Source organism: Lycium ferocissimum, chromosome 3 (assembly GCF_029784015.1).
Source record: "Lycium ferocissimum isolate CSIRO_LF1 chromosome 3, AGI_CSIRO_Lferr_CH_V1, whole genome shotgun sequence".
NCBI classification, from domain to species: domain Eukaryota; kingdom Viridiplantae; phylum Streptophyta; class Magnoliopsida; order Solanales; family Solanaceae; genus Lycium; species Lycium ferocissimum.
In genome coordinates this window covers 34,719,733-34,730,965 of record NC_081344.1, presented here as the reverse complement: position 1 = coordinate 34,730,965, position 11,233 = coordinate 34,719,733, and positions in this window count along the sequence as shown.

Sequence of the window (11,233 nt, the reverse complement as noted above, 5' to 3'; positions counted from 1 at the left end):
ACCCCACTACTCGGGCAACGGTCCGAAATTTTATACGGCCGATGCCCGGCCGTTTTTTTGCCCCCTTTTCCCGAATTGCCTCCCCCCGTTTTGTCACACCCCGATTTCCGATGGGTGATAGCACCCGACCTTTGTCTAGTGTTCTCCGGAAATTTAACCCTCCGACTATCGTAATACTCGTATTCATATTTTTAATCATAACATAAATACATAATAGAACTTTTTCAGAAACAAAAATGCTTTCCGCCTTCTTTATGTCCAACGGTATTCGTAATCGCACGAAATCGTAGTACAACATATAACAACACGTCGGCCATTGAGGCCACTTACGTACACAACGTACTATACATTACTATAATCGTCTCAAAGTCTCTAACATAGAACATGGAACCATATCATAGTGCTCGACTCGGCAACACTCCGGAATGAAATAGAGCTCGCCAATCCGCCGGAACGTCTCCTCGTAATGGCTTCTACTCATTCGGTGTACCCCACATTTAAACGCAATGGCCCACAAAAAGAAAGGCGTACGAGCAATGTACCGAGTACGCAAGGCATGGATGGTAACATAGGGGAAGAGACGTAATCACGTGCAACAACAAAGATGGAGACGTAGAGCATATCATGCGAGAGAGAATATCCCGTACGTACGAGACATATCATGTGTAAGCAGAGTAAGTCGTACATACGGATCATATCGTGTAAAGTCAGAATTGCATACGCGAGTCTCCGAGGCGGATGCCATGCATGCTTGTCTTTCCTTTTTAGAAAAAAAACATTTCTTTTCATAGACGTAGAAAATATAACTTATGTCATATCATGTCATAGTATATCATGTAGTATCATAGCACCGAACAAGGCCCGCCCACATTATCCGAAATACTCCGCCGCCCATAAATCCGCGTCCGGGCATCCCGCGTCCGGGATGATAAACCAAACCGACCAGGTGGCAATGAAACATGTTTCCCTTCCCATTCCCCATGTATCCCTTCCCACCCTACGTGCATATACATATATCATATAAGTACGCAGAGAGCCCAAAGAAAGTCATGTATCTATCGGAGTGACATAAGGTCGGTAACCTCCGATCACATTATGGAATAACCGTGGTCGCTTTGTCTCACCTTGAAGGAATGATTATTATAAGGTGGGACTGTCAACGAAGAATAACTTCACGAGGAAACATAAAATCGGATTATAGAGCATCAACTCATATACTTTAGACTCTTTAAAAAACAAGCCATCATTCATGAATAAAATTGAGAAATCAAGAATTAGCTCAACGTTCTCGTATTGTCATTGAAATCATAGTCTTGGAACCTTAAAACACGGAGTCGCCGCATTATATTCATCGTAGGAAAATATTCTCATTTTCGACATCATCGTTGTCATTGTAAAACATTTTAATTCTTTTCAAAAATAGGTCGTTTTAACCACAAAGGAAAGTCATGGGCGTCTACTTCGAGCGTCAACCCAATCCGGGCCCGCCTATGGAAATCATAGTCATTATACGTCATAGAATCATTCCCAAGCATATCAAAGCCATCCGGTTTCATTTGTGAAAGTTACGGACTCGTTTAGGAACAAAATTCTTTTGAAAACAAAACTTTTGAAAACAACAAGGTTATGTAAACATTTATGAAGTCCTAATCTAAGAATCATGCCTTTGAAAGAAAGGGACGAGCCTTAACATACCTGTGCCGCGCCTTACTAGCTACGCTTATCCATCCAAACTTGTTCGTCTACATTCAAGAGAGTTGACATAATCGTTAGACTCATCACCATATACTTATCTCAATCCTTTAAACAAATTCATTTATATCCGAGTCAAATTTCTAAGTAAAGATCTCCTCTCAGAATATACCATCCCCGAGAATCTAACTCGGCAAATTTTTAATCAACAATAATCCGGGAATTTAACCCTGCCAAACCAACAATCATAACAACAATATCAATACTCAACTCACAACATGTTCAAGACATTCCAACCCAAATCTTCCAAATGCCATAAGAACTCCGACAATACATTTATTTCTTTCAAACTCATAAACTATATCAATCCGCATGCGGACGATCATTATTCTCATGCACACAAGAATCTATATTAAAATCATATTGCTCTCCAAAACAGCCCGCAACACCACAACTTCAACATAAGTCATCAAACATTCATTTTACACCATGAAATTCACAACCACGACAAGCAAAATACTAAATGACATTAGTTCATTTCTTGCATACCAAAATGTCCATTCGGCCAAACATCAACATATATATATTCTCATAAATTTCATTCATTGTCTACATATATATTACAACATCTCACAAACGTGTTGAATACAATTAATTCTTACTCCAACACAACACACTACACGGCCACACATATGCACACACACGGCTACACTCCAACTTATTTTCATGAATTTCATTCGTTTCCATGCATTATAACACGTCCAAAGCATCCATAAAACATGTAAAGGGGAATAGAACCTTACCTTCTTTTCACTTGTCTTCACCTCTACCTTTCTCGGCCAAGGTTCTTCCTACAAGAACGAATGGTTTTCTTGTTTCATCAACCACTCCACGTCGACGAGGACCCTCCAATTAATAGGAAATCATGAAGAAAATATTTCTCTTGATCAAGCTTTCCATGGCCTTGTTCTGCCACCATGGCGAACACTCTCTCTATTTCTCTCCATCTTTCTTGAATTTTCTCAAGGAATAAATGATAAGTTGCCTTGTATCTTTGTCACTTATATATATATATATATATATAGGCATGGCACATGGCCGGTCATGCCCCTATATTCTTTTCTCAATTTTTCTCCAATTTTCTAGATTATTCTTTAAGTCTTGAAAGATGAAAAAATTTTCTTAACTTGGTCATCCTTTGTCCATTTATATATATATATATATATATATCTTACACTATAGAATGAGCACATGTACCACTTTATGGCATAAGGTAATTGTCAACTATGAATGGGCCCACTTTCCACTATTCATGGCCACTTTATGAAATAATTCTTCCAACTTCTAGCCTCCAATTCTTCTTATTCCAAGTTTACCCTTAATATTCCATGACAATAATATTTATAAGCGACTTGCGCATTCAAACACAACAGGAAAAAATGTGACCTCGTCCTTAACTTCCCGCCATTAACTCGAAATATTCAAAGGTACAAAATGCGAGGTATAACACGTTTGATCTTCGATCCTTATGAAACCTTCTTAACACTTGTTTATCACTTTATTACCATTCTAAGGGACGTTATAACTCTTCCTCAAGGTACTATTAGCACGTTGTTAACTCTATACTCGAAATCCTTATCTGATATACTCAACTTATAACTTGCTTTCCTTAACAACTTTCTTTACTTTACTCGAATGTCTTTGGAAATCTTAATTAGGACCATCAAATACTATTTCTTACTTGTTCAAACCTCGTATACGTCATGCCCCTCGTTAGTCTATTCACTGTACGCTAAGGGAAAATTTCCAAGGTGTAACAAAGATGAGGGTGTCACTGCTGAGGCACTTATATCTATGAAGAGAGTTATAGAGGGTTTGGCGTACGTAATGGATAGACAAGAGAGGATTCAACAGTGAGATCGCACCTCGCTCGTACACAACCACATTCTCGGCACCGCACGTACTCGTACTTTTGGAATAACGAGGTATCCTTGCAAGATTTCCTAAAGTTAAAATCACCAAAATTCACAGGTTCTGAGAATTCAACAGATCCTCAAGGGTTCTTGGATGGCTCACTTAAGGCACTACGCGCTCTCGGATGTTCCAATGAGAGAGTCGTGGAGCTTACAAAAGATACAAACTAGAGGACGGGCCTATACCTCGGTATGAAACTTTGTTGCTAGGGAGACTGCAGAGCAAAGACCACCGACATGGGACGAGTTCACTAAGTTGTTCATGGATAATTTTCTTTCCGACAGTCCGAGAAGTTAAATATGCTAACGAGTTTGAGAGACCGGTTCGTACCCGATATGGATGTATCGACGTATAATACCAAGTTTTGTAAGTGGCTAGATATGCTCCTTACTTGGTGCCTGAAGGTTGCCGAGTGCGGAGTTTTATTGATAGGTTAGTTGGTCGTCTCTACAATGCAGTAGTCCCACAGATAAAGACGTTGACCTACTCAGAGGCAGTTGATCTTGCTAGAAAGATTGAAAACAAGGGGGATCTTTCAGTGGCGGCTTTAGTGAAAATCGCGCAGAGCCGGAATCGTGGGGACAAGCAGAACAGAGTTCTCGTACGTATTCGGTTCCACGATGCCGCATATAGACCATATCATAGACAAAGGTACCAAGGGGCCATCATCATTATCTTCTGGATATCGTAGTTCTGGATAGATGTATGCCACTGCTCCGTCCTTCCGTACCCGCGACAGACTCACAATTGGGCCGTTGTTGTGTTTGATCGGAGGGTGTTATCGGTGCGCGGCTTGGGGACACCACATGAGGGACTACGCTCAACCTCCGAGGAATTCCGGCCAGGCTTCGATTACCGCACCTACTGTGCTACTCGTAATAATTCATGTGCTGCGCCGGGCAGAAACAAAGGTCGAGGTGTTGGAGATCGTGCTCGGAAATCATGGACGGAGTAATACCGGTAGAGGACGGGCGAGAGTTTTTGCACTTACTAGACAGATGTTCAGCCTCGAATGCAAAGGTTACGAGTGTATTCTTTCGGTTTGTTCATTTGATGCACTTGCACTGATTGATCCGGGATCTACCCATTCCTATGTGTCCCCGTACTTTGCTTTAAGGTTTGATAGACAACCAGACATGTTAAATGATCCTTTTCTTGTTGCTACTCCTGTGGGAGCTTCTCTATTAGTTGAATATGTGTATCGTGCTTGTCAAATTCGAGTTGAGGGTAAGGATACTCTAGCTGACCTGATTGTACTTGATATAGTTGAATTTGATGTGTTGATGGGCATGGATTGGTTATCTCCTTGTTATGCTACTGTTGATTGCAACGCCAAAATAGTTAAGTTTAAGATACCCAATGAGCCCACCTTTGTATTAAAAGGGGGTCAAATTCCAGAGGTTGGTAAAGTCATATCTTTTATGAAGGCTCAACGATTGTTGAAGAAAGGTTATGTAAGCCTCTTAGCTATGATAAGTGACACAAGAGAGGAAGCACTTAGCTTGGGGAATGTATCAGTAGTGAAAGAATTTTCTGATGTATTTCCTGAGGATTTGCCAGGATTACCTCCAAAAGACGAGAAATAGACTTCAAAAGATTGATTTGATACCTGACACATTGCCAATATCTAAACCCTCATATCAGATGGCACCAGCGAGCTAAGAGAGCTAAAACAACAGTTGCAGGACTTGCTAGATAAGAGTTTTATCAGACCGAGTATATCACCATGGGGTGTGCCAGTATTGTTCGTAAAGAAGAAAGACGGGTCTCTAAGAATGTGCATCGACTACAGGTAGGTGAACAAGGGAACTATACGCAATAAGTATCCTTTGCCTTGTATAGATGACCTGTTTGATCAATTGCAGAGTCATTCACTTTTCAAAGATTGATCTTCGATGCTTGGTTACCATCGACTTAGAATCAAACAAGAAGATATTTCAAAAACAAGATTCGAACTCGATACGGGCATTACGAATTCCTTGTGATGCCTTTCGGATTGACCAATGCTCCAGCTGCATTCATGGACTTAATGAATAGGGTGTTCAAGTCATTTCTGGATAAATTTGTGATAGTGTTTATTGATGATATCCTGATTTATTCTCGAAGCCAGGAAGAACACGAGAATCATCTGAGGACTGTGTTGCAGACATTGCGAGAACATGAGCTTTATGCTAAGTTCTCAAAGTGCGAATTTTGGCTAGACTCAGTTGCATTTCTTGGGCATGTTGTATCCAAAGATGGAATCATGGTGGATTCTAAAAAGACAGAAGCCGTGCAGAAATGGCCTAGACCTACTTCACCTACAGAGATTCGCAGCTTTTTAGGTTTGGCAAATTACTAGAGGCGTTTTGTGTAGGATTTCTCTCGAATAGCAGCTCCATTGACCAAGTTAACACAGAAAAATGTGAAGTTTCAGTGGACAGAGGAATGTGAACGGAGTTTTCGAAGCTCAAGACATGTTTGACAACCGCACCAGCATTAGCCTTACTAAAGGGTGTTCTGGAGGATTCACGGTATTCTGTGATGCTTCACGGGTAGGATTAGGATGTGTTCTCATGCAGAATGGTCGTGTTATAGCTTATGCTTCGAGACAGTTGAAGAAGCACGAGCAGAACTATCCTACACATGATTTGGAGATGGCCGCAGTGGTATTTGCTCTAAAGATTTGGAGGCATTACTTATACGGCGAAACTTGTGAGATTTATACTGACCATAAGAGCTTGAAGTACATTTTCCAGCAGAAAGATCTAAATCTTCGACAGCGTCGGTGGATGGAACTACTCAAGGATTATGATTGTGCTATTTTGTATCACCCCGGGAAAGCAAATGTTGTGGCTGATGCACTGAGCAGAAAATCTATGGGTAGTTTGGCGCATATAGCTCCTGAAAAGAGACCGTTAGCGAAGGATATGCTGAAACTCAAAGGTACAGGTGTTAGGTTTGGTGTGGGAAAATCAGAGGCATTATTGGCTCGTGTTAAAGCCAAATCTTCATTAGTAGAGCGCATAAAGGCCACACAATATAAGGATGTGCAAGTGTGCAAATACTGAGATCAAGTCCTCGCTGGTAAAAGTAAGAAAATGACTGTTGACCATGATGGCGTTCTTCGACTGGGTAAACAGTTATGTGTACCGGATGTAGATGGGTTAAGAGGAACTATTCTTGGGGAAGCTCACAACTCCAGATATACTATACACCCTAGATCCACTAAGATGTACCATGACCTGAAACAATTGTATTGGTGGGAAGGTATGAAGAAAGATGTTGCTAACTTTGTTTCTAGTTGTTTGACTTGTCAGCAGGTTAAAGCGGAGCATCAGCAACCCGCGGGATTACTACAACAGATTGAGATTCCAGAGTGGAAATGGGAAAGAGCTACTATGAATTTTGTGATCGGGCTACCGCGAACCCTTAGAGGTTTTGACTCTGTATGGGTAATTGTAGACCGACTAACAAAATCATCACACTTCTTGCCAGTAAAGACTATATATGGTGGAGTGAAATATGCACGTATATTTATGAATGAAATTGTCCGACTTCACGGAGTTCCGCATCCATCATCTCGATAGAGGATCACAATTTACCTCCCGCTTCGGATATCTTTTCAAGAAGCATTGGGTACACGAGTAGATCTTAGTACGGCATTTCATCCGCAGACAGACGGGCAGTCTGAACGTACTATACAGATCTTGGAGGATATGTTGAGAGCCTGCGTTCTTGATTTTGGAGGTATTTGGGATTCTTACCTACCCTTAGCTGAATTTGCCTACAATAACAGCTTTCAGTCAAGCATTGAGATGGCTCCATATGAAGCCTTATATGGAAGGCGGTGTCGTTCTCCTATCGGATGGTTTGAAGTGGGAGAGGCTAATGTATTGGGACCAGACTTGATACAAGAAGCTATTGACAAGGTCCAGTTAATTAGACAGAGGTTGCTCATAGCTCAAAGCAGACAAAAGTCTTATGCGGATAAGAGAAGAAGAGATTTAGTGTTCACAGTTGGGGACAAAGTTTTCTTGCGAGTCTCTCCTATGAAAGGTGTGATGCGATTCGAAAAAAGAGGTAAATTGAGTCCGAGATTTATAGGACCATATGAGATACTTGACCGCGTAGGAGAGGTGGCTTATCGTTTGGCACTTCCTCGTGAGATGTCTTTTATCCATCCAGTGTTTCATGTTTCTATGCTAAGAAAATGCATATCAGACCCTTCTCGTGTGCTGGAAGCACCGACTATACATCTTGATGAGAACTTGACGTATGAGGAGGAGCCAATGGCTATTTTTGATAGGCAAGTAAGGCAGTTACTGTCAAAAGAAATTGTGTCCGTGAAGGTCTTATGGAGAAATCATACCATTGAAGAAGCTACTTGGGAGTCGGAAAATGATATGCGAGTCAAGTATCCCCATTTGTTTCAATCTACAGGTATGCACTTGTTTTAAATTCGGGGACCGAATTTCTTAAGGTGGAGAGAATGTAATATCCCATATTTAAATAATGGGTATATACATAATTAGCAAATATTTGAATAGTGATACTAGTTAAATAATTAAACCACGAACCAAAAAGGAAAAAAAAAAGGATACAATTAATAGGCCTTAGCCCGCCGGAGGATGAAATAAGAAAAGGGCAAACTAAAGAGAATGGATTAAAGTGGTCAGTAACCTTTCAAAACAAAGAAAGAAAAGTTTTGATGTGGGTTTGCTTTTCATTCCACCGAAGAAGAACAAGGAGAACTCTACACCTTGAATCAATTAATTAAAGAGAAGGAGAAAAAGAAGGTAATTTTTCAAAACCTATTCTTATTAATAAGTTTGAATTTTTAATTTGATACAAAGAAAATGTAGTGTTTAAACAGAGGAACAGAGAAGTAACTTTAAACATGAAGTTCTAAGTTAAACCAACTATTTGATAAATGTCTCATGAATTTGAAATGATGACAAGTGTTGAGACTTAATTTATATGGTTATGGGCAGAATAGTAATCGGTAGAGGTTATTTTGGAATGGAATCGATAATTCTGAATTTGATAGAATAGGACCCGATTTTTGGGTAGCTCATGAACTTGATACTTAGACTCATGTTTGTGATAATATAGATTGATCGAAGGAGTCGTACGACGATTGAATTGACGAGTTTGGTATTTCGACACGAGTAAGGTGAGTAGTAATCTTACCACAATTTGTATTTTCATAACCTTCATGGTTTATACATGATTTTGAAGATAAAATGTGACAACGATGTCTTGAAATTGCATGTGGGACAAGTCCTTTACTTGATATGGTACCGAAAACGGTTGATTGAGATGTTTATCGGTTATTCTAAATGTTTTCACCGTTACTAGATATGTTTTATCGTTACATGAGATGGTTACCGTTATCACACGTTACTAGATATGTTTTATCGTTACTTGAGATATGATTACCGTTTCTGAAATGAAATTACATGATTTGATAAGAATTGAAATGCCCTGTATTGTTTGAAAATGCTTTCATATGAGTATTTACTATTTACAAAGAAAAGTATTAATGGGAGGAGACTTTGAAGGATCCCGTAGGTAACGGCGGGTTCGTTAGACCTGGTGCACCTTGTATTTACAAATTACAGTTATAGCCCTCGCTGGTGGGAAGTAGAACTAGCATACATGTACCATTTTCCCTCGAGCAGGGACCTACAGTTATATTTGACTCCTTTTACGAAGGGGTCCACATGATATAGATTACATGATCCTTTCTTAGAAACCTCCCAGATATAAGAGTTGATATGACAGTGTTTATAGAGTTTATTACTGAATTGTTAAATGATTTCTGCTTACATGAAAATAGACAAGATTGGTTTTTGTTACCATTTTTCCAATGGGCATTTATTTCGTGATATTTTATGAATATTATATAAGCATGTCTTCTGACTTGTCCCCAATAAAAACGATTGTGGTTAAGTGTTATTACTCACTAAGCAAGCATCTCACTCCTCGCTATTTTTTTTTTGCAGAGACCGCAGGTGACGTTGGTGAGGATTATGGTAGCTAGAGAGCACGAGTTAAAAGTTCCTGGTGAGCCCCGCACTTGTCCGCGTGGGCGAAAAGTCAATTATTTATTATAGTCTTTCTTTTGAACTCTTAGAGTTGCTCCACGGTCATTTGATTTATTCCATGAGTATTCTTTATTCATTATAGACTGGTGACTAGTATTAGACGTTTTTCCCGTATTTCAGAGATGTTTTAGTATCATTATGTTGAAAACGGGTTGATTGAGATTGGCTAGTTTGGTTGAGATTGGATGTTTCTGTTTTTGATTTTGAGACAGGAAAGTTTTGGATAGTCATAAAAACAGGGGAAACTCTGTCCGATTTTCTGTAAATTCTCGTTAAGGCTTGCTTTGGGAATCCTACCCCATAGCGTCGGTCATGGTCCTAAATTGGGTCGTGACATGATAGCAAGCTTAAGAAACCTAGATTGGAAGGTTGATTGAATTGGATTGAGTGAGAAAGAATAGAGGAAGCTATTATTTCATTTATCAACTGAATGAATGATTACAATGATGAAATTTATCACTTATATTTTTACACCTCGTAGTTTTGTATGTTGAGATTCGTTAGGTGCTAGTTGTCCTAATCGTGGACACTGGAGTTATCTTCTAGGATATATGAGATTATATGTGCCTATCTTATGGTTATGAGGGTTTAAGTTCATGAAATAAGCTATCGAAGGATTTGAGAACAAGCGAATTAAGGAAATTAAGTTTGTCGGAACTTTGGGAAAACTTGGCAGAATTTTGGACAGGAATTTTGGTCCAACTTGAGAGAGCTATATGTCCTAGAATATGAGGAGTTTTGGTGTGTTTTATCTATCCAAATTGAATTTCATTGAGTCTAGTTTCCAACGCAACAAACCGTTTGTCAATGTGCCATCGGAGTAAAAAGTTATGGGTGTTTTAAGACAGACTGCACGGGCAGAGAAATTTGACGGTTTAGTTTGACGGACCACAAAACTTTCTGCGGCCCGTCAAATGAAATTTTTCCCACCGTAAAACAGTTCCAGTGAGGCTATTTTGGGTGGTCCATTTGACGGAGCGTCAAATATTCTGCGGTACGTCAAAGTGGCCGCAAAAAGTAAGTCGGTACCCGACTTTTTGATGTTATAAATTTGACCCAAGGTTCATTTTTCACCATTTCCACCTCAAAATTCGTCCAAATACTCTCCAAAACCCTCTCCTCAAGTTCATATGCTAATCAAGGCTAAACCCAAGAGGATCAAGGGATTCAAGTGCTAGGAAGCTCACTAGGGTTAGTAAAGTTCAAGTATCTCTTTGGTGTTGAAGTTGGAGGTTTTATCCTAGTGAAGTAATTTGATCCAAAGCTTTCTCTTATGTGATTAAGGTAAGTTTTCTCATCTATTGCATGTTGTTTGATTGTTATATAATTTGGTTGGAGGAGGAAAATGAAAAGAGAGTTCAAATATGAATTTGAGGATATTTTGAGCTATAAATTAACTTGAGTTATAATTTTAGCATGTTATGAGTATAATCTTGCTATGAGTGGTAATAATGATGATAAGGAAGTGTTGTATACAA